Source organism: Stenella coeruleoalba (genome assembly GCF_951394435.1).
Source record: "Stenella coeruleoalba genome assembly, chromosome: 8".
Classification (NCBI taxonomy): Eukaryota; Metazoa; Chordata; class Mammalia; order Artiodactyla; family Delphinidae; genus Stenella; species Stenella coeruleoalba.
In genome coordinates this window covers 46,328,751-46,347,099 of record NC_137154.1, presented here as the reverse complement: position 1 = coordinate 46,347,099, position 18,349 = coordinate 46,328,751, and the positions used below count along the sequence as shown (strand labels likewise).

Here is an 18,349-nt window from a genome sequence, read left to right as displayed (position 1 = left end):
CTCAGCTCTGACTCCACTGTCCACTTACTTTTCTTAACATTGATGGGGCTGCTTGTTAAAAATGCAGAATCCCAGGTCCCACCTCCCCCTCTTGAACGGAGCCTAGGAATTTGTATGTTCAGGAAGCACTTCAGGCTAGTGTTACACGCCTGTAAGTGTGAAAACTTGAGTACCACAATGTGCTGAGGACTTGTAAAGGTATGAAGGGTCACTACTGACCATCCTCCCAAGAGTCTGCCCAGCTGTGAGCAAATACAAGATGGACACTCGGTCCTCTTCCTCCTCCCACCCCCCCAGCTTCTTCCACCTGCACAGACCCACCGACCCTCAACAAAGGAGAAGGCATGTTACAGGATCCAGTGAAAGCATTATCAATGTCTGCTCTAAACAGTTCCCTCAGTCTTTGTTGTACTCTGAGTTCTCGTATCTCAAAACAGCTCTTCCTGCCACCCACCCCTGGTAGCTAACAACCGCTTTCCTCACTTTCTCCTCACTTCCAAACTCCTGGGAAAAAAGAGTTTATACCCGAAGATATTAACTGGTGGTTTGCAAGAGCAAAAATATGTTCCATTTGGTTTTCCCTTCATTTTTTTAAAAAAAGTTGAATTGGTTATCAAACGTTTTAAACATTGGGTGAGTATAAATGAAATGCAAATAAAAATTCAGATTCTGGCTTCTCTTGAAAAATTAGAAAACCTGCCATCACCGTCTGCATTTCTATATGGCAGCAGTTGGCAGTCCAGTTAGATGTAGCAAGCTCTCTCCGATTTACCACTGTCCCTCCCCACCCAACGCCTACAGGCGGCCAGCTTTGCTCAGCTCTGTGGCCTGACTCTCCCAGTCAGCAGGTGAGTGCTGCGTCCCACGTCCCGGCAAGGAAGGGGTAGGGGGCACTGCCCTGGGAGCAGCCACACAAAGCCTCCTGGAGGGCTGGGCTTGAGCAGTGCAGGGAGGAGCCTATGCCGGCCGCTTGAAACCCTCCATCTACTGCCCTCGCTGCCACTGGAGGAAAGACCCTCTGGAAGGCTCCCTGCTGTCACTCAGGCCAGCCTGCATCTTGCAGCTGTCTCTCCAGCTCCCTCAGTGCTCCCTCTCCCTACCATCCAGTCTCATCACCCAATCCACAGATGCTCTGCCCGGGTCTGAGAAGGGATCCCTTAGAGGTCAGTCTCTGAAGGGAGCTCCTTCTGAGGGGTGCCCAGCCTCTAAGAATGGACCTTCCTATCCTAGAGCAAAAAACTGTTTCCCCTCGTTAAGTGATATTTCTAAACGTCTGTATGGTACTTTTCCACAGGCCTAATTTCGGACGTGACAGTATGCCTCGCCCCTGAGGAGGAGACATTTGAGCCCTGAGAGCGCTGAAGAACAGATGCAAGTGTTTGGAGGGAAGCCTCCCGTTCTGCTGGGGTTAATAAGGTCGCCACTGAGAGGAAACACAAACACTGCCCAGCACCCTACTTGTCTGGTCTAGGTAAGAAGTCAGGAGCCACCCCCCCCACCCGCCGCCGGCAAAGGAAACCTCTAAAGCACATGAGAGAATTTCTGCCCACGTCGACATTCCACTGATCTCTTAAGCAATCTCTGGTGCGGAAGTAATAGCTTAGGAAGCAGCCCAGAGGGAAGGAGAAGGTGAGAAAGGGAACGGAACTCTGTGTGCCCCGAGAACCTGGCTTCAGCCCAGTCCGGCTCCGTACAGCTGTGGTCTGACTGCCCTGGAGTCAACCTGCTACTCACCCTGCCCAGGGAACACCTACCAGACTGTCCTCACCCCCTCACTGACTCCCTCCTGCTGCCCGTGGTCATCTAGGCCCTGCGGCAGGCCGAGCAGAAAAGGATCAGACTGGCAGCTCCCCCAGAGGAGGGCCTACGTCTCTCATTTCTTCCTCCAAGAGTCTCGGCAACCAGCACTGGCACCGCAAGTTTCAGGGAGGGTCATCATTAGAGAGAGTTCCTTTTAAGTACCCAAACGAGAGTTCTCGAAAGCGGGAGCGTTTGATTCTCCCTTTCTCTCCTGCAGGTGTCCTTGGACTGGGCCAAGGCGGGAGGCGCCTCATTTACCTTTCATAGCTCTGCCTGGACTGACAGCTCAGGCTCTGCTGTCGCGGCTCACCTGCACAGCCTTCCTAGGAAATTCAGCCATCCCACAGGTCCCCTGACATCCTGGCCCGCTCTGCCCCACGCGGCTGAGAAAGCTGTAGGGCAGTGCTAGCTAGTTCTTCTCCATGTTTTGAACAATCCTCAGTACCTGGCAGAGACTTCTGCACATAAAAGACAGGCAAATAAACGTTAACTGATGGCAAAAGAGGGCCCCCAAGGAGTCAAAGGCCAGGAAGACACAGGGCCCTAGAAATTCTAGCACTGGCCATATCCTTTAGGTGCACTCTTCCGCTCCCCGAAGTCACGGCTGCAATAAATCCAGTGAAAGGGAGGTTTCCAGCTGTAGGTGCCACCCAGTTGGACTGTCACCAGCAGGCCTTTTCCTCCCAGCCCTCAGCCAATCCTGTCTACCTCAGGAGTTTCAATCTCCTCACAAGTGCCCCTATTATCTTCCAGGGTCCTCCTGCGGTAACAGTTCTCATCCAACACACCCATGAAGAAAGGCTGCTCCTGGGAAACCTGCCTTCACCTCCACGCTGGCTTTCTCCTCCCCCACCCCTCTTTTCCCCGCTTCCTTTCCTGACTCATTTCTCACTGGTTATCTGCCCACAACCTTGTCTTTGGTTCTGCTGTGCCTAAAATCAAGGGGTTACACAAGGGAAAGGGGAGAAAGTGGGCTCAGAGGTTGGGTGGGTGGGTATCAAAAGCTGTAGAAAGGGAGCCAGGAAGGTTTTTCTCAAGTCTGTCCCCTAATTCCCTCCAAAGTTCCAGACCCCTTTTCTCCGTCGGCACTTCTACATACCTGGTACCTTGGATCTTTTCCATTCCAGCCCCAAGCTCTGGGGCTCTAGGTCCAGAAAGCCCTTTGAGCAAAAATGTTGAGGGGATTATGAGCCTGGTCAAGTGGAGAGGAACCAAGATTTGTTTTGCTGGGAGATCAGAAGAATTGCTGGGGGTTTTTACAGGTCCCTGTGAGGCTGAAATCTGTCTCAACCAGTCACAAAAAAGATGATTTTTGTTGTTGTTGTTGAATAACAACCAGAAAAAAATTAAGCTCTCTTTCCATCTCCTGACTGTCCACTTATCACTCCCACATCCTCTTTCCCAACTCTCCTCCCCAAAGAGGTCTTTAAGTTTGGGTTTTCAACCTCAACCATTTTCAATCCCTTTTCCTGCCAGATGGTCCTTCTCCAGTTCAGTACAGATTCTGTGGAGGTTTGAAGTTGGGTTTAAATGTTTCCTGAAAGCCTAAAATGGGGTGAGGGCTTGTTAGGCAATTCGAGGCCAAAGGAATCCTGGTTGCTTCCAAGACAGTTTTAAAAACCTAGACATGGCTGTTTCTGCCAGTCTGGAAACTCAGCCTCTCAGCGAGCGGCTTAACCCAGCTCTGCCAGGACGATGGAGCCCGCTCTGTCCATAGAACGGAGGCCTGCCCCACAAAGAGCCCTGCCCTCTTTCACCCTTGGCAAGAAGAACCTGGTGGGTCCTGTACACATGGTGATGATTCCAAGGCCACAGACCTATCTCACACCAGTGCCTTCCCTCTGCCAGTCACAGCAGACTAACTGCCATTTCCTACACATGCCAGGAGTGCTCATGCCTCTAAGCTTTTATTCAACCAATTCCTTCCATCATCAAGTCCTCCACCACCATTCTTTCTTAAATATCCAGTTCAAATGTTGACTTCTTTCTGAAGCCTTTCCCAATCCTACGTCTTGACCTCATTCTCACCCTTCCCATGCTCTCCAGCCTAGCTGAACTCAACCTGACTGATGGCAAGATGCCTGCCCTGCTCCAGAAAAACACACCACCCACAAGCCAACTTTCTCAGAAGAGGACTAGGAAATAGTAAGGGCTAAAGGGACTGGGCAAGTCTCAATGCCTCCGTTTTCCTACCTGTAGTATAGGAAGAATACTCTACCTCTATAATGAGAACTTGAAGACCAATGAGAAGCCATGTATAAAAAACAGAGGATACTCAGAACCAAGAGGGAACATACTTGAAGTCTCTGGCTTTCCCCCAACTCTCAGCCTCAGGACTTCTTCTCTTGTCCTCACTCTCTTAGCTCTTACTCTGTTTCCTATTTCACTGAGAAAATAGAAACAGTCAGAACAGACCCTCAATAAACTACCACCATCACATTTACCCACCACCAGCAACAGGGCAGATCTTGTCACTGCTTCTGCTCAAAACCCTAACATGGATCCCAATCACTAAAAGTAAGAGCCAAAATCTTCACCATGACCTACAAGGTCTTCATCATCTAGGTCTCTATGAGATCTCTGACCTCATTTCAACTACTCTTTCCCTTTACGTTTTCCCCACCAGCCACACTATCTCCTTATCATTTCTTCAAATACACCAGGCACATTCCAACTCCGGGCCTCCAAACCTGCTGTCCCCTGTAACTAGAACATACTCCCCCAAGAGAGCCTGCTCCCTCATCTCCCAGGTCTTTGGTCAGACATCATCATCTTAGTGAGGCCTTCCCTAGATCACACTAAAATTTAGTGTTAAGAAATTACTACTAGGGACTTCCCTGGTGGCGCAGTGGTTAAGAATCCGTCTTCCAATGCGGGGGACGCAGGTTCGATCCCTGGTCAGGGAACTAAGATCCCACATGCCGCGGGGCAGCTAAGCCCATGCGCCACAACTACTGAGCTTGTGCTCCTCAACTAGAGAGACCGCGTGCCGCAAAACTACAGAGCCCACGCACTCTGGAACCTGCGTGCCACAACTAGAGAGAGAAAACCCACACACCACAACTAGAGAGAAGCCTGCACACCACAACAAAAGAGCCTGCATGCCTCAACGAGGACCCCGTGTGCCGCAGCCAAAAATAAATTAAATAAATAATAAATAAATCTTTTTTTTAAAAGAAAAAATTTTTAATGAAAAAACATTTGCCACCATTTCAGAGTGGCTCTACCCGGACAGAGTGAGCAGGCTGGGGGCTTCACTGTCCAGGCCCATCTTCCAAGCCCACCAGCCTTCCCAGTTCAGAGTCTGACCTACCCTCAGCAAGCACACCCACTCAGAAAATTGAAAAGTGGGCCACATCCTATGAACACCCAAAAGATTCAGGGCAGGGGTGGCTGCAGCCCCAGAACAACTGAAGTTGCTCTCTGCAAAGATTGCAATGATTTTCCTATTATAAAATGCAAAGATCCTTTCTCTGGGGCTTAATGAATCAGAGGACCTTCCTTTCCTCGTGTCTACTGTTTGGGACACTACTGATCAGCCCTCTCTGAAGCACTGTAATGTAGTTAACTCTCAATCTGGAGTACGGTCTCTGGGGGTAGCATTTTACCATCTGCCTGGAGGATCCTCACGCTCATCAAAAGAGGGCACAGGTTAAGAAAGGTTGGGGGAATATTGTCAGAGAAGTAGAGAGAGACAGGTGTGGCACCTAAGACTTTTATTTGTTTACGTACTTGAAGCCTCTGAGGGCATCTTCCCAGCCAGGCCCCCATGCTACTGTGCTATACTCTGGTCCTTGCCCTTGAGCAGCTCCCCATCCTGCCTGAGACAGACAAGTAAAGAAAAGATTCTGGCACATTGTAACAAGAGCTGTGATAGATGTATGAACACAGAGTTCTGAGAGCAAGGAGAAAAAACACCTAATCAGATGGACAGGACGGATGTAGGGGAGGGCTTCTGGAGGAGACAAGAAGTAACACTGGGCTGAGTCTTGCAGGACTTGTGGAAGATAAAGAAGGCAGAAGAACACTGCTGCAAGCAGAAGAAAAACCATGAACAAAAGCCAAGGAGATCTTAGAGCAAGAACAGGACACAAAAGGCAATAACCATAGTGGAAAACATTGATAAATCAGACTACACTAAATAAGAACTCTGTTCATTAAAAAATGCCACTTAGAGAGTGAAAAAAGAACCTTTGGAGTGGGTACACAGGTTACAGAACTCAGCAGATTAGGAACATTAGATACACAGAGGAAACTTATCAAGAAGTAGAGTAACTCTCAAACTGCAGATCTTGGCCAGATCATTAGGGCTGAATTTCCCTTTGGATAAAAGTGTCAGTTTTGGAAGGGAGTAGAAGAAAGTGCACATACACAGCCAGGCTCTGCTAGTTCTAAGTATGCATTTATCTCATTTAATCTAGCTGTCATTATCTCTATTTTACGGATGAAGAAACTGAGGCTCGGACTTCCCTGGTGGCGCAATGGTTAAGAATCCACCTGCCAATGCAGGGGACACAGGTTCAAGCCCTGGTCTGGGAAGATCCCAGAGCCACAACTACTGAGCCCGTGCACCACAACTACTGAAGCCCACGCACCTAAAGCCCGTGCTCCGCAACAAGAGAAGCCACCGCAATGAAAAGCCCGCTCACCGCAACAAAGAGTAGCCCCCGCTCACCGCAACTAGAGAAAAGCCCGCACGCAACAACGAAGACCCAGTGCGGCCAAAAATTAATTAATTTTTAAAAAAGAAGGAAACTGAGGCTTAGGCTAAGTAATTTGCTCAGGGTTTCACAGTAAGTGGCAGACCTCAGAGTCTAGAGAGGTTGGCACTGAGCCCTCTAATTGACACCAGAGCACATAAGTCCTCCGGTCTCTGTCATATCTTGTGACAGGAAGCCATCCTCCAACCCAAGCGTGCCCCTGCAGCCCAGCTCTGTCTGTAAAGAGTTAGAAACGGATATTGGCAGTAGTCTCATGCCCGGCCCCCAAATGCTTGGTGTTAAAATCCCATTTTTCTTTAAGCCATCTAGTTCAGAGGGCCCTGAATCAATTAAAAATAAACGTAAGAGATGCTCCTCTCTTGCTGTTCTTCAAGTCTTTTCTCCTTATCATTCTTCCCCACCTAGGGGACCCTGGTCAAAGAAAGGCCTTCCCCTAACAATGCAGTCCAGCTGGAGCTGAGACTGAAGGTAAGGGGCATCTGTCTGTCCATCTATCCAACTTCTTTAAGGGGGACAGAATTTGCCTTTTTCCTTCTTTAAATAAAGCAAGTGTTACTTGGCTTCTGTGGTTCTCAAACTGTGTGCTGAGGTGCCCTAGAGCACCGCAGTGAACTCACAGGGGTGCCGCAAGATATATATTTTTTAAATTAATTTCTTTTTTTATTGGGGTATAGTTGTTTTACAAGTTGTGTTAGACGATATTTTAAATTTTTGAGGGAAACAAGACCAATATCCAACATTTGTTTGGACACCCCGCGAGTTCAGTTTTAACATTAGATTGCACTACATTCTTTTCGATGATGTCATTTCTTTGTGAAGCTGGGTTTTCAGCAGCTGCTGTGATTAAAAAGCAATAACCGTGTGAAAAGCAATGTGGAACAGGAAATGGGATGGCAGTATTCAATCTGATTCCAAGATGTGAGATGTTGTGCAGTGCCCAGTACATCCCATAAGTTAGTAACTGTGGTTATTTTAAGAATGAAATAAAAAATGTTTGTAATTGAAATTGATGCACAATATTATGTTAGTTTCAGGTGTACTACATAGTGATTTGATATTTGCATATATTATGAAATGATCACCATGATAAGTCTAGTAACCACCCGTCCCCATACAAAGTTATTACAATATTATTGACCATATTCCTTATGCTGAATATTACATCCTCGTGACTTATTTAATATATAACTAGAGGTCTATACCTCTTAATCCCCTTCACCTATTTCACCCATTCCCCCAACCCTCCTCTAAAAATATTTTTCCTTTCAATTTATATACATATATTTTTCAAATGGCTACTCAGTTATCAGGATATAAGCACTTACTAAATTGTTTACACCTAAACACTTAATAAAAATAAGGTATCTCTTTTGGCCTCTGGGCACTGTGAAAAATTACTAAAACACTAAAGGCCCACGAACTGAGAAAGTTTGGGAACCTCTGGTAGCAGGTGTTTTTTTAAGTCTCTGTGTCAAGGAGTCAAGGAGGAGCTCCCAGGGCAGGCCCAACCCTGCCCCAGAAGCCGGCGGGCAGCTAGCACTCAGGCCTATGGACGGCACACCCAGGCTTTCACTGCAGCTGACAGAAGAGCTGCCCCTCTGCCTGAAGAGATGAGGCTGCACAGTAGCTCCCTCTCAGCCCAGAGGCTGTGCACATCTGCCTCAGCTGTACCCCAGGCTCCCGGGCTCCCCTCTGAACTCCCTCCCTGAAAAGCTCTATTCAGTATGGACCTCATGAATAAAACCCAAGCCAGCCCAGAAGCCAGCAGGGGACTTCCACACACACTCAGACTTGGGCAAAGTCCACAAACCAAACCATTAATCCACTGAGGGAGGGAGGGATGGGAATCTGGGAGACGGCTTCCACTGACAGCCCATCCACTAAAAGGCCAACTGGGTTTTTTGGGTGAAGATTTACATGAAAATAACGCCTTTGTTCCCCAGGGGTTTCTGGCCCTATATACTCCCTCCCTCCATTCTTCCCTGAAGTCATAATCCTCTGTTGGTGACATCACAGCTGTTGATACAATAGCCAACTGTTATGATGTCACAAGACTCAACTTTTGTCATTTTCAGTGGGGAGTGGGGTTAGAGAATGTGACAAAGGGCTGGAATTGAATAAGGTTATAGAATTGGAATTTGCTTTTTCATGCTAATTTCCCTGGTAGCGAAGGGCAGTGACTCAGAAAATGAAAGGCAAGCAAGCCACTGGCAGCAAGGCTGTGTGTAGATTCATCTACACCAAGGGGAGAGGGATGGCGTTAGGGGGGCTAGGGCAGAAAGGAGACAAAAGTTTTCAATTCCAGGATTAGCCAAATATGAAGATGTTCTCAGTCTGGCCAAGTTCAGGACTTTCTCTTTCCATTATCCATCATCTGAGCCCAGGGTAAGCAGAGAAAAGCTGAACTGCAGGAAAGGCTCCAGGCTGGAATGTTCCCTGGAAATTAATGTTTGGGATACTGCATTGGGTTCTGGACTCTACACTGTCCAAGGGATAGGCTCTGTTTGGACTGCATCCTGAGGACAGTGACCAGAATGGAGAGGGCACTCAGAGGCATGTCACAGGAGAAATGACTACAGGAACTGAGAGTGTTTACCCTGGAGAAGAGAAGGCTGCGGATGGGGGAGGCGGATAATTGCCTTGAGAATTCTGAAAGGCTCCCATGTGAAGAAGGGACTACATATGCTATTTATGGTCCCCCAAAGAGACCTCAGACAATGAGAAGATCCAGAATGGCCAATATGAGAGAGAACTTTTTATTCTTAAATTCCAGTTAGAGACTATAAGTTTTTTTAAATTCTTAACTTCTTACTTACAGGCGAGGCTCTTGAGGACAAGACTGTCTTGGTCACTTTAGTGTATACCCCAGAATTTAGAATAAGTGGCACATAGTAAGAGCTTATTAATATTTGTGAAATAAATGAACAAACGAAGCAAGGACAATGGTCTGCTGAAGTTGGTGCTTACTCATTCAATAAGTAGTTTTGAATCCCTACCACATGCCACTCACTCAGTTAAGATGCTGGGGATACAAGGGTGAAAGAAGCGGATAAGGTTAGTCTTCCCTCTCCCCCTGCTTTGTAGATTAGCACAGATGGCATGTAAGGTCCCTTCCAATATTGAGACTCCTTGATTTTTAGAGATGACTAAAATATTTTAAACTGAGAGCAAAGAGGACCCCAAAGGCCATAGATAAACCCTACCTACCACCGCTGCTGTTATTCACAAGCCTGGAAATCTAGACCAAGCTAAGGTTGCCTTCTCGACTGGGGAGGGGCCTGATGCTGAGACAGCCCTGTGCTGGGCCAGACCAGACCAACCAGACTGGGCGTTTTATCAAAGCCTCCCAAGCACCCTAGACAAGACACAGTAGGCTCTCATGTGAACCTGGGCTCCCTCAGCCCAACAATAAGTACGTATAGTCCAGTTAGGTAATATGAGGTATTTCAGATACCCTCACTTCTCTAAGGAACTTAAAATTTCCCCAACAGCCTCAGGGCAATTATCCTTCTAGGGGCCATCTGAATGACAACATAGTCACTACAGAACAATTTTCAAGGAGATAATTCCAAGATCTTCTAGGCTGTGCTAGGGATACAGGCTTGGTTCCAACTTCTGAGGGCATAAGAGTACAACTAAAGGTAATGAAACAGATGATTTGACAATAACGATATACAATATACCAGAGACACAATACACACAGACATTATCCTCTTCAGGGTAGTCCTTAGAGGCCTGAATGTTTATTCCAATACATTCTCAAAACATTCCTGAAATTCCTGTTTGGAAATTGCCCTCAGAGACTTTGGAACATTATCTGAATTTTCTCTGAAGGAAAATCTGCATCCTTCAAGGGTGCTAACTCATTCAGAGCCATGTGGCAAAAAGGGTGCAAACGAGAGAAAAGCATCTTGGGTCAGAATAAGCAGTATCTGTCAAGTATACTGTGGAGCATACTGTATACTGATCTCAAAGGGGATGCATACCGACACTGTCCCAAATCTCCACTTTTTAGAGTACAGCTGTATGAGTTCACAGGGCTCTCTGAGTATCTAATAAACCCCAAGAACATCCATAGAAAACTTCTAAGAACATGAACTTCTGTCTACCCTTTTAGGATGTTCACAAGCTCCCAAAGTTCCTCCATAGACTCACTGTAAGAATCCTTGTCCTGGGCTTCCCTGGTGGCGCAGTGGTTGCGAGTCCACCTGCCGATGCAAGGGACACGGGTTTGTGCCCTGGTCTGGGAGGATCCCACATGCCACGGAGCGGCCGGGCCCGTGAGCCATGGCCACTGAGCCTGTGCGTCCAGAGCCTGTGCTCCGCAATGGGAGAGGCCACAACAGTGAGAGGCCCGCGTACCACAAAAAAAAAAAAAAAAAAAAAAAAAGAATCCTTGTCCTAACCAATTTTACCTGCCCCATAAGTGCACAGGTAATTCTGAATGGAGGCCTACAGAGCTCAGCAGGTATGCCAACACTGGGCACTGAGAGAGTGGCAAAAAGGCACCCTGCTTCCATGAGTCCTTGCATCATTTTTTCAAACCTGGATGTCAGCAATTTACAAACTACTACACATCACAGGCCTTCAGGAGTGTTAGAAATAGTTAAATCCAAAAATATCAGACTTACAAATGCCAAAGATCCTGAGACTCAAATGTGACATTTTCTAACGTGGTTTGTAAACTGGTGCTGAAGACAATTCCCAAAGAGGAATCAAATCTACCTATGGTAACCACAGGTGTTTAGCCGTGTAAGTGCACATATGAAGAGCAAGCTATGGTCACAGCACAGATTTTCTCCCCTTCCCTAAGTCCCCAGTCTCCCTGTGAAGCACAGGGAATATGCCTCCTGCCTTCTTCTGGGCCGGCCAGCATGCCTACCAAGCAGCTCCCGACACACTAAAAGCCACCCAAGTCACATCTGGCTCATGCCATTGCTCTCTGTAATGAGGTATGACATGTATCTAAAGCTCTTGTATATTTTCAGATTTGTAGCCTACAATTAGGCATTTTTGAGGGATGTAGCTAACTACAGTTCTGTTCAGTGACCTATAATTATTCACACAGGCATCACGGCCAATCCAGGCAACTATCAGGCTGAAGGAAGGCACTCTGAGCTCAGACCTCACGGAAGAGGCTGCTCAGCTCTAAGGAGGCCCAGAGAACACTGGTTAGTGACGGGCCTCAGGGGGCCACATTGCTCTTCCTTGGCTATACACAGATACACTGTCCTCTCTGTCCCCTACACCAGTCTTCCTCATCCACTGCCTGGCTCAGCACAGCTCAACCCCAAGCCCAAGGAATGGCACAAAATTGTGCCACAAAAATGTACCGCTTTGCCAGACACAATCTCCATTACCAAGGCAATAGCAATTTAAAGCAATTTCTCAAACTCCCTACAAATCTCTCACCTGAGGAAAAACGGGTCACACCCACCAGGCCACAGAATCCTGCCGTCCACTGCTGTGCAGCTGGGCTGTGGCAGGTGACATGGGCCACCTCTCTGAGCCAAACTCTCTGCCACCCGTTGCAGTGGCCTCACTGCTCCCAAGAGCCCAACAGAATAATTCTCCCCCTTGCAAACGCCTACCACCATGCTTCCCCACTGCTTCCCTGGCTAGAAGGGAAGGCCTGGTTAGCCCTCAAGATCTGTCTCTAGTGATATTTCAGATATATATTTAGCTCCATTAAGAACTGGTTTCTTGATTCTTTAATGGAAGCTCAAATCCCGATTCTAAATATAACCAAAGATACTGCCACTAGCCAGCCCAGTGCGCTGTGAAGTACGACTATGGCCCACACTCAGAGCGGCATGCACGTTAAGTATGAGCCCAATAGCTCAACCACAATTCCTATGCAAGTTACCCTTCTTCCACAGCGCTGGCTCCAAGTCCTTCAGCGTGCTTTATACTTTTCAAAAATACTTTCACATGCCACCTCATTTGAGTCTGCCAAACAAACCCCAGAAGTTAAATGCAATAGGTATTTTCTCTCCTTTTTACAAAGAAGACAGGCTCAGGGAGGCTGTCTTGCCCCAAGGTCACTCAGCTAGTAAGTGCAGAACCAGGTCTAGAACTACTTTGTAGCTGTGCGACCTCAGTTCTTCATATGTCAACAATTAATAGCGGCAAACTCATAGGGCTTACTGTAAGAATGAAAGGGCTCAAATACGAAAGGTGCTTGGAATGGTGTCTGGTCCACCGTGAGGACTACGTTATTACTGTTGCTGTTGTTGTTATTTTTAAGAGTACTATTACCACCACCACCCAGAACCCCCAGTTCAAAACCTAAAGCTCTTTCCTCTCCCTCCTTCTGCAACTTTGCAAGGATTACTCAGGAGGCAGTTTCATCTAACCTTGAGTGAGTCCAGACCCAGTCCCTGCAATTTGCCTATGGAATCTGGAACTCACCGGGCCCTCTATCTTACCACTCCACAAACTTCTCCATGCTTTTGGGTGCATACGCATACACACATATACCACCTTTCTGCAAATCTGACTCTCTAGTCTCCTGGCCTCCGATGTCACGTATGCTATGTTAGCCACCATTCTGTGGCTCACCCTGCCTGCAGTACCCAACTTTTCATTCACTTGGTTCCTCCCTTCAATAATCAATAACGAGAACCCGACTCTCTACCAAGCACTGAGGGGAATATACCTTGCCCTCCAAACACACCAAATGAAAAGTGCGGGAAGAGTGGGGTGCACAAGGGGAGTGACAGCACAGAGGTGCCAGAAAATAACTCTGAGGGCAGCACAATAGATTTCAGAACAGCAATGCTTGAAATGCGTTTTAGAGAGTGACTAGAGTTTTCTGGGCAAAGGGAGAGAAGGACATTCAGAGCTAAGAGAACAGCATTTACACAGGGTTACAAGGCAGAATCATACAGAATATGATAATCTCACACTGCCACCATGCAGGGGCTGTATGTGTGTGCCCTCCTGTGTGTGTGTGTGTGTGTGTGTGTGTGTGTGTGTGTGTGTGTGTGTGAGAAAGAGAGAGAGAGAGAGAGAGAGAGAGAGGAAGACAGAGAGAGGGAAACAGAAAAAGAGACAGAAACAGAGACAGAGAGAGACAGAAAAAGCGAAGAGAGAAAAATTAGATGTAGGTGGGTGAACCCATACTGCCTGGGGGTGGCAGGCAGCCGGGACAACAAGCGTCACGTCTGCCTTTCCATAGTCTGAGTGGCAATCTCAACTCCCTGGTATGCTTACAGTGCACCAGTCTTAAATGCAAAATCCTCTAACAACTGTTTTCTCTTTCCTTCTGTCTTCCCTCCTTCTAAAGATCTGTTTATCCCAATTCTCATTTCTGCCCCGCTCTGAGCCTGACTTTTAGTGCCAGTGCTTTTACACAAATCCAGCTTCACATCCTGAGTGAAATATAATTTCATAGGAATGTAATTCTGGAATGATCTCATTGAAAAAGCACACCCAGCAAAGGCCATGAGCAAACTTCAGGCCAGCCCATTCACACCCAGAGCCAAGGAGATTGCAGACCCCTTTCCCTTAAATGGACAATGTGCCTGGGGCCCAAGCAAAGCACACCAGCTGCCCACGGATATTATTCTGCCCACAGCCAGCCTGCCTGCTGGCAGACCAAGGCCTGGGCCCACAGCAGTGACCACCACAAACCATTCTGCACCGTACAAGGACAGACCCAGGAGAGCATCCAAGCAAACGGGCCTTACTGCACAGACGTTCCCCATGCCCCCTTGGGAGGGCTCTGGCTCCAGGCCAGGAGACACCAGCTAAAACTATTAAGACCCCCACTCCCCATCACATCCATGCCAGGCAGAAGAAGGCCCAGAAGCCAAGCTGGTAAGGATCCTCTCCACAGCTATCTGTCTTCCCTACCTCTCTGAAACTCAGCTGCTATCCAACTCTATGGAGACAGTCAAGAAAGTAGGGCATTTGACTCTGGAACCAGATGGCAAAGCCAGGTCTAGCCCAGTCCGGCAGGCTGAGACAGGGTAGAACTGGGGAAGAAATAATATACTCTGACGGACTTTCAAAAACTCTAGCTGAAAAATCACTAAGTTGGAGTCTTTGGAAAAAATGTCCTTACTCCAAATCTGTACCTCACCCCCAATGAATCCTCATAAAATGGACCAGAAGAAGAGGAAAAAAATGAATGGCTTGCAGGGTCTACAGGAACTCTATGTACTATTTTTGCAACTTTTCTGTAAATCTATAACTCTTCTAATATAGAAAGTTGATTAAAATTAATGGTTTGTCATGCTTTCCTCTGTAAGGAACAATGGGAGAAGAGAAGCGCTGGGTATAAATTCCAACTCTACCTCCACCAGCTACGAAGCTGTGGATGAGCGTTCTAGGCCTCAGTTTCCTTAAGGATGAGGTGGAGATGACAGCGTTCTCGTGCAGGTTCAATAAGGCCTGCAAAGGCCTTACCACTGCCCAAAATGCTTTCTTCCTGGGCAGTAGCAGTTCCTCAGTTCAGTCAGCCTTCACCGTGGGTTCTCGGCGACTGCAGTAGGAGGCCCTACCTCCACTCCACGGCCCTGTGGTCTTTATGATTTACAGCCTCTTCCACACATGGCATCACACTTTAAGCCCACAGTAATCACCCAAAGGGCTGAAAGCCACCTTACAGCGAGTTCCAACTAGTGAAAGCTCCCCTTTGTTGACAGAAACATGTTCTCCTTCCTGCTTTCCCTTCCTCCAGTAGGATCCAATGTCACTGCCAGGAGCTGAACTACTTTCCTGCGGTTCACAGGGGTCAACCAGAAGGAAAGGCAGATGGTGACAGAGCTGGGCTCCCAGTTCAATCAGCCATCCTTGGCAGAGGGTGGGCAGGGGAAGAAGTATGCTCTCCAAGTTGCCACAAAAGACTCTGCACCCCTCAGCAGCACCACTACCCCCAACAGCTCCCACACCCTCCCTGCCCCGTGCTCCCCACTAGGCTCCACATGAAGCTGGGTTGATAAACTACAAATCCGCCAAGTTAATGGGCACAGCAAGTTCCCCAAAGCCAAGAGATAAGCCCCCAGGTCAGGCGTGAAGTTGCGCCCAAGCCCTGGAGCCAGGTTCTCAAGCCTCAGCCACCCTGACTCTTGGCTCCATGATGTGCTGTCCACTTTCCCCCAGCAAGACTGCGGTGAGTGGACAGAGGCCCCATCCTGGTCTCATAAGTGGATGGGCTGGAGGCCAAGGAAAGAATCAGGTGAAGAAAGGTATGGCTCTGATGTCACGTTATCTCTTTAAAAATCACTCACAAGGATATCAGGTCCTTAAAAAGTCTCCCAAAACAAAGGAGAAGGCTAATCTCACCCTGAAATTTTAGTGTCCAAATAAGGGAGCAGTCAGTGCTAGAACTGTTAGCTTGCTCCAACTTTGAAAAGCCCTGTGAGAGAAGCAGTTCCCAGGCTTGAGATTCCACTGACAGGTTGTAACCCCTCGAAGCACTAATGGGTACATTCTAGTGGCTAATTTCTCTGACCTTCCAGATGGCTGTACTGGGGACACACCCCAGCTGAGGCCCAAGGACATTAGTTCCTGGCAAGGAGTATGCAAAAGCTCAGCAGCCCAGCCGAGCCAGATAACAGCCCCAGCTCCAGCGGCTTCAAGGACACGTTTTGGGAAGCAGAGCTCAGGAAGAAGATGTCCTTGGAGCTATTTCTTATTTAACCAAATAAGAGCCAAATACAGCCAAATATGAAGAAGCTAACTATGTCATCTTCTGTGCAATTTTTCTCCAGCTAATCACCTCTTATCAAGCTTACTACGATGGTCTCTGATCACATAGAGCTCTTTATCGAGTGCCAGCCCATGGAGGCAGTAAATAAATGTGAAGTGTTACTATTATCATTACTAGTTCTCCTTTCTTCTTCCATCTCTAGTCCTCCTTCTCGTAAATGACAGACTAAGTATCCTCGAATCTCAATATCATCATGTCATTCCTCTGGGCTCCTTAACTGCCAAGTCCAGATTCTTCCGGTTCCTCCAGAACCTTGTCAAATGCTACCAACCAATCTGGCTTCCCTCTTCTTCCTTCCTCCTCGTTCCACCATCCCTCACCTTACCACCACCATTCCCCTACCATCCTCCATTCCCCTTCACACAAAGCCACACAGACTTGCATAGACACACACACACACACACACACAAATGCACTGAACTTCTCTCTCCAGGCAGGATGCCTCCCTGCTCCATACATATCCATTTCTGCGCCCATCTTTTTATGTGCAAACCATTTCCAGCCTGGAGTACTCCCTTTCCTCCCTGCTATCCAAATCCTATCCATGCTCCATGGCCCAGTCTAAGGGCCCTCTTAAACTGAAGTTGGGAAACCATCAGATCCACAAACAATGACCGAGCACTTCCCCTGTGCCAGGCACTACGCCACTCACTAAGGACACAGTAAGGAAAACAACACAGTCCTCCATGCTCCTAACTGGTGGGAGCGGCTTCAACAAGAACCTCCCTGGGGGCCTCCTTGGTGACACAGCGGTTAAGAATCCGCCTGCCAATGCAGGGGACACGGGTTCGAGCCCTGGTCCGGGAAGATCCCACATGCCGCGGAGCAACTAAGCCCGTGTGCCACAACTACTGAACCTGCGTGCTAGAGCCCGCGAGCCACAACTACTGGGCCCTCGTGCCACAACTACTGAAGCCCATGCGCCTAGAGCCCATGCTCCGCAACAAGAGAAGCCACTGCAATGAGAAGCTTGTGCGCTGCAATGAAGAGTAGCCCCCGCTCGCCGCAACTAGAGAAAGCCCGCACACAGCAACAAAGACCCAACGCAGCCAAAAATAAATAAATAAATAAATTTATTTTTTTTAAAAAAAGAACCTCCCTGCTCACCTGAACTGTGCAAGTAAGAGAGTCAACAACCAGACCTCAGAGGCAGCTTGTTGTGACACTTGTAGGGGCAAAGGTGGAGGCGGGAGATGAAGCCCCAGTTGGGTGAGGTCTTCTTGCCTCTCCTTCAGCCTTTCTACGAAGCCCCCTAGGCTTGGTGGTTTAGAATGTATTCTATTACAAGAATCATCGTTCTCTCTGACCGCCTTGTCTCCTGCCCTGCTTTGGAGTTTATCAGCTTCAGAGGTCGGCTGGGTCCAATTCCATTCAATAATAACCCTAGCCAATACCCCTCCTAAGGACCAGATACACAGCTTCACATCCCCACCCTAAGCCCGGGAAAAGAAAGAAAACAGCCAACCCTTTCCTCAGGAGTTCCCAGACTTTGTGTCACCGTGACTGCATAGCTATTGGAGGCCACATGGGAGGCAACTCCCTTAGGCCTCTCCAGGGTGGTAGACAATTCTCAGACCCTAATAATAACTTCACTTCTCTCTCTCCTATTCAAGAAGGGTTACTGGGATAGGAGTCAGATTGCTATTATTACAGGAATAATCCTGCATACCTTCTAAATTGTAAAAATAGATAACCTATTCACATGTACCTCGGTCCTTTAACTCCTGTAGTAACAGATGTAATAACTCTACATGTCATATCATATCAACGCAGTTGCTCTTTCCCCCTGAATCAGAAACAGAAGAGGCCCTCCAGAAGTAATCTTAGATACCTTTTAGACTCAGGGAGGAAGGAGGAGAGAACACCTAACCCATCCCAATTTATATTTCCAGCAGTGGAGACTCACAGTCTTCCTCATCACAACCTATCTGAACCTCAAGTCTCTGAATAAGCTCATGCCACGTGAGACTCAACCATTACTTCTTATTACAGTTAACGATTCAGCCTCCTGCTAGTAAAGATCACCCTTCCTAGCAAGGCTGAATTGGTCTCAGGAACCATTCTAAGGAATGGAAGCTCACAGCGTTCAGGAGCTCGCCCAAAACGCCAG

General features: G+C 47.8%; 1 protein-coding gene across 12 annotated transcripts in view; it reads right to left on the bottom strand.

Annotated features, from left to right (window-relative positions):
• DENND2B (DENN domain containing 2B) overlaps positions 1–18,349 on the bottom strand; it is a 178,143-nt gene that overhangs the window by 61,647 nt on the left and 98,147 nt on the right. The window lies entirely within an intron of this gene.